Genomic DNA, 6,441 nt, shown 5'->3' with positions numbered 1-6,441 from the left:
GCATGGACTTGGAAACTGATAGCCTAGGTGCAAACCTCAGCTTGATCACTTTATTCCATGTGTGAACTCTAGAAAATTATTGAATTCTCTGTGTCCAAGGCTCCCCATCAACAAAGTGAATAATAATGTAGAGTTGTGTGATGATTAAGTAACTGAAAACCAGAGAGACTGATTAACTGCTCAGGTTCTTAAAGGTATAAGACAAAGAGCTGAGAATCAAACCCAAGCAACCTGAAATTCCTATAATCCACCACATGAAGGGAAAAATACACATATTATATATAATACAGAAATTACTTCCAACTCTGTAATTACTGTGTAGATAGACAGAAACATCCATACACACCGGCACCTCTTCCTTACACCCCACCCTGCTTCCTCCTCTTCTGCAAAGTATTGAGTAGACTGCTAGGCCTACATCCATAGGAAAATGCAGAAGCAAACTCAGGCCAAGATTATCTTTTGCACCAATGTGGTACAGTCAAAAATAGAAAAGAAAGACCAACAATCATGGATGTCTTGTAGTGAAACGGTGACAAACACTCCTGCACTCATATCTTGCTTTTCACTGGAATGTCACTTCACTAACAGATTTCAAATGGCACTTCTTTGCATGTGCACACCAATATGCTTCATTTGATATTTATCACTCAATAAACACATGAAAGCTTGCAAAAAGTTTGGATTCAATGATCCTTGATGACAATGCATTTGTGACCTAGTCGTTTTCCAGACCTAATGATATTTTGCTCCAATAGCCTAATGCTATAGCTCATACAAAGCAAGGCACCCACGAAACGCCATAGGACGTGTACAGTCATGGTGGGAATAAAGGATACAATGAAGCTAAGCATTGAGGGACCACTCAGATTGTCCTTTGCTGTTAAGTTATCCTCACTGCTGCTCCTTTCAGTTGAACTGCATGTGAATGGGTCCTGGAGTCTCTTATTTTATGTAGGAGTAGCTGAAGGTGATTATGTGCCCTGGAAAACATTGAGAAGCAATAGAATCCAGAGTATCATCACGAAAAAACAGCATTTCCTTCATTTTCTCAATAATTACTAGGAAGCACCTCTGCTTCTAAAAGCGTTAAGTCTCACGAGAACATTCACAAATAAACCTATGCATTCTGAGAATGAGACAACAAACTGTGCTGCTGAGATTCGAAACAAACATTTCAAAGCGGGTTTTTAAATCTGAAAACTGAGAAATGTTGAGTTCACAAATTCCCATTTGTAGGTTTTGAAAAACAAAAGAGGTAAACTTTGCTGCATAAATCCCATAAGAACTCCAGAGAACAGGAAAATGAAAGATTTATTTAGGGAATACGTTGTTAATTTGCCATTTTTGAGTTTTCAGAATGCATGTGTCTCACGTCACTAGTGTATACTAGATATATATATATATATATATATATATATATATATATATATATATGAATGTGGTTTATGGTTTCCTTTTGATGTTGTTAGTATTTGTTTCTTGTTGTGTCATTTTGAAGAAGAAAATGAAAAACACTATCTTGTAAGTTTCTCTTTTCCAAAAGGCAAATTGGCAAACATTCCCTTGTCAATTTGAGGTCCTAAACCCCAACAGAGTAGTTTACATATTAAATTGATAACAGGAGTCTCTATGGAAAAGTAAAGGCAAGCTAAAATACACCCTGAGGGAATTCTAAGGTGCAGAAAAGTGATCTTGTTTCTGTGTAACCAGAACATTAATAAAACAGTGAGTTCGCCGTGCTTCCTTAGCAAGCAACTCTTCTCCCCAGGGTGTTCTCACAGGACTCTCTATCCTGCTTTGGTTCCGATTCTGTTTTCTGACTTTGAAATTCAGGCATCAGATTGTTAGCTTTTTTCTGCAGCTTCCTCCTTTTCTTTACAGATCAGAAAGAGTACAGACTCATCCTCCAATTGTGATACATACTTGGTTCCATAGTTACACAGGGATTTCCTTTCCTTCTCTCTCCCTCCATTAAAAATTGTTTTCCTTCTATTTCCCCCATCCTTGTAGTTATGCTGACTTATACCATTTCCAATACTGACAGCCTTAGATCCCTGAATTTTGGGAGCTTAGGTATCATGAATTAGGTTAAGTGAAAAATAATTAGTATTTTTAAGTGCATAAAGTTTCCAGAAAAACACAACCCACCAGAAGAGATATTGCACTCCACTCTGCCACGATTAGGATTTCCACTCACATGAGCACAGCTTTGCACCACTCATTCTTATTTTAGTGGTCCATGCCTTAGGAAATTTGTAGAAAATATATGAGTAACTGTTGTAATTACTAATAAATAACATGGGATGCATTGTTCACGACAGTAGATTTTTATGTGTTACAATGTGTGTTTATTTTTAAAGTGTTTCAATGAACAACAATTAAGATCACCCCATTTTGCACACCATAAAAATCATTCTAGGCCAGGTGCGGTGGCTCACACCTGTAATCCTAGCACTTTGGGAGGCTGAGGCAGGTAGATCACGAGGACACCAGCCTGGCCAACATAGTGAAACCCCATCTTTACCAAAAATACAAAAACTAACTAGGCGTGTGATGCATGCCTATAGTCCCAGCTACTTGGAAGGCTGAGGCAGGAGAATCACTTGAACCGGGGATGAGGAAGCTGTGGTGAGCCGAGATTGCACCACTGCACTCCAGCTTGGGCAACAGAGTGAGACTCTGTCTCAAAAAAAAAAAAAAAAAAAAAAAAAATCATTCTAAAAAGCTGTCATACATGTTGGAGCACAGGTACACATATATTAAATCATTTTGGGATTATGAGAAGTTGATTCTGTTTCCTGATCTCTGTTTTGGCTTCTTGAAGGCCAATCAAGTCTGTGCAAAATGGACACAAGGAGTTTTTTTGTAAGAGAGAATGTGTACCATCTCGTTCAAAAACTGCCAATGGAGATTGTTGCTGGAAAATATTGCAAATTCATTTCAATCTGTGTTATTCTTTTACCTCCTTAAGAATTGCATCTTATGACAGCTATGCATAAATAAATAATTCTCAGTATTGGAAAAATATGTCTTTATCTGCTTGAACTTCAGTGTACTAAGAATGTTAAATCTGAAATGGTATTTTAACATTTATTCATCCCAATCATTTTATAGTTGAGAAAGTGAAGTCCCAAAGAGAGAAGTTGTTTTGCAGACAGTAACACAGTAGTAAAACACATAAAATCATACAGCATTAGAACATCTAGAATATTATAAAACTTTTTGTTAAAGATAATAAATTGAACCCATGTGTTCTCTTTATACCACTAAAATACTAGTGAATAAAGATTTTAAAATATAAACTGATAATAGCAAAGAGAGTAGGAAAGGAGACATATATAGATGAGAGATTCCACAGATTACTAGAAATTAGAGGCAGATGAAGAAGAGATACATCATGGAACAAGACAGAGGTAGCCAGTGTTCTCAGTGTTAACCCATGTGACAGACGGCAGGAGGCAAGGAAGTCTCAAAGTAGCCAAAGTCCCGTAGACCCAGAGAAAAACCAGCCCAGCACATAGCAGTCAAACATGGTTTTTGAAGGGAAGGTTCCTGGAATAATGGTGAATGCCAGTAAAATGGAGCTTTGGAGGATGGGGTGGGGAGGTGTCTACTATGACAAGATGGAAATAAAGCCAATTTGTAATGTCATAAAAAATAATTACTATACAAAGAAGAATATAATCATAACTAGCAATCAGACCTAACCTAAAACTAGATATGATAAAATTGTTAAAATTGTTGAGAACTCAATTCACCAATTTGTTTAACATTCTGTGTACACAGAACATTGTTCTATGCACAAAGAACTACTGGAATTACAAGTAATCAAGAAAAGGTCCTTGTTCTCCAGGAGCTTGGGTCTCGTGAGGAAGAGAAACATACACATCTCATAAAGATGGCTTGAAATAATTTTTCAACTTCACAATGATGCAAAAGCAGTAGGTATCCAGTAGAACCTGTGCTTCTGGTATTCATACAACCATTCTGGTTTTCACTTTCAGTATTCAATCAGTTAAATGAGATATCCAATGATTTATTTAAAAATAAACATTGTATGAGACAATTTGGCCCAACTCTAGACTAATGGAAGTGTTCTGAGCATGCTCAGGAAGGCTCACCTAAGCTATGATGTTTGGCAGATTAGGTGTGTTAAATACATTTTCAACTTACAATGGGAAGTAACCCCATCATAAGTCAGGGAGCGTCTGTATAATAGAATCACACTAACATATTCTATGAGAATGGTTCAAACAATTTGTGGTAGCTCAAAAACAGAAAAACAATTCAGACTGTAGAATCTAGAAACATTTTATATTAGGCTTTAGCCTTGAGAGACAGATAGGATTTTGAAAATTAAGAAATGATGGTGGGAAAGCCTTTCACAAGGAGAGCATAGGGACAGCCAAGTCATTGATGCTAGGAATAACACTCATGTTTAGGAATGGTGAATGTGCGACAGTGAGCAGGAGCTTGAGATGAATCAAGGCTTGCTCTGAAGAACACAAATTCCAGATCATGAAGAACCTGGAATCCCAGAGAAAGGAATTTGGATATATTTATTATCTACTGATTTATACCCAATAAAAACACATGTATTTTAAGGGGATAGTTTGATGAGAATTTTGTTTGTTGGTTTTTCTTGAAGACAGTGTCACTCCATCACCCAGGCTGGAGTACAGTGGCGCAGTCACTTGCTGACTGCAGCCTTGACCTCCCCAGTCTCGGGTGATTTTCCTGAGTAACTAGGACCACAGGTGTACACTACTAAACCGGGCTAACTTTTATGTTTTTTGCAGAGATGTGGTTTCACCGTGTTGCACAGGCTGGTCTCAAACGGCTATTCAAGCAATCCACCTGCTTCAGCCTCTCATAACGTTGGAATTACAGACATAAGCCAATGAGTCCTGCCAGTTTGACGACTTCTGACAAATGTATATATTTCTATAACCACCATCTTAATCGAGATCCAGAACATTTCCATCATTTTTTCCCAGTGGGTCCCTATACTTCCTACCCAAGCAACTACTGATCTTATTTCTATCACTACAGATGAGTTTTGCCTGTTCTACAAATGTAAATGGAATTATATAGTACACACATTTTTGTGTCTGGCTTAATTTACTCAGCATAATGTTTCTTGTGCTTCATTTTGCTTTGCTTCTCTCTGCCTGTATACCTTGAAAGGAGGACTTCTGAACAGAACTTGCCCACTCTCACAGATTGTCGTCAGCCTCTGTCCTCGTTATCTGTTATGGTGTAACAAACCACCACAGAATTTAGTAACTTAAAACAGCAATGAACAACATTGCAGTAAGCAATATAATACTTATTCTCCTCATAAATTAGCCACTTGGGCAGGAATTGATTGGAACGGCTCATGTGTGCTCCACATGACATTGGTGGGGCACTTCAACTGGGGCTGAAGTATTCACTTCCAAGACGACTTAGCCACGTCGCCAGCCAGTTAGTGTTGGTTGCTGGCTGACAGCTTGTCCAGGGCTGTCAGTCAGAGGCCTTAGTTTCCCTTTATACAGCCCTCTCCACAAGGCTGCTTGAGCTTCCCCCCAGCATGACCTCTAGATTCCAAGAGTAAGTGCTCCAAGAGGCAGGAAACAGAAATGGAAGCTGCTGGTCCTTTTAAGACCTGGTCCAAGAAGCTGGCACAACATCATTTTTACTGTATTTTATTAGTCAAGCCATAACAGAGCTTAGCTGACCGGAATGTAGGTATAGAGACATGGACTTTACCTCTAGGGGGAGAGAGTATCAAAAAATTTGTGGCTATTTAAAATCTTTTCATTTAAGGGAGAGGCCTTTTAAATAAAAGATTTATTTGACAGCAAAGGCAACCTGCACTAAGTTGCCTACACAAATTAATCTATTCTTCTTGCCAGACAGTTGATAAAAACACATGCAGAAAAGAGAATGATCAAGATGGACATACAGTAACGCTGGGAGAAAGAGAAGTGATACAAGTTGTTGAAAACAACTTTTCTACTCTAATTTGAATTGAATTCTAATTAACCTGTAATTATTGCCACAAATACTAGAAAGCATATTAAATCCATGAAATAAGCATAGGTTGCTATTCAAATATAGAGATCTGAAAACAAAAAAGGATTCCTGGAAATTATATATTTAATTACTAATATATAAAATTCACTAGAGAGATCAACTCTTAGAATGAATATGACTGAAGACCAAGTTAGACATCTGAGAGGTAATACAAAAATAAATCACACTGAATGTAAGGTTAAAAGACAAAATGACGAAGCGAGAAAAATTAAAGCACACAGAAGCTATATCCAGAAGGCACAACATCTGTCTATGAGGCATTCCATAAGGAGGACAGAGAGAGAATTAAAGGAAAGGCATGAGCAAGATAAGAAAAATATTTCCCTAAAATGAGTACATGGATTTTCAGATAGAAAAGTT

The sequence above is a fragment of the Saimiri boliviensis genome, chromosome 5 (genome assembly GCF_048565385.1).
Source record: "Saimiri boliviensis isolate mSaiBol1 chromosome 5, mSaiBol1.pri, whole genome shotgun sequence".
Taxonomy (NCBI): Eukaryota; Metazoa; Chordata; class Mammalia; order Primates; family Cebidae; genus Saimiri; species Saimiri boliviensis.
This window is presented reverse-complemented; position numbering follows the sequence as displayed.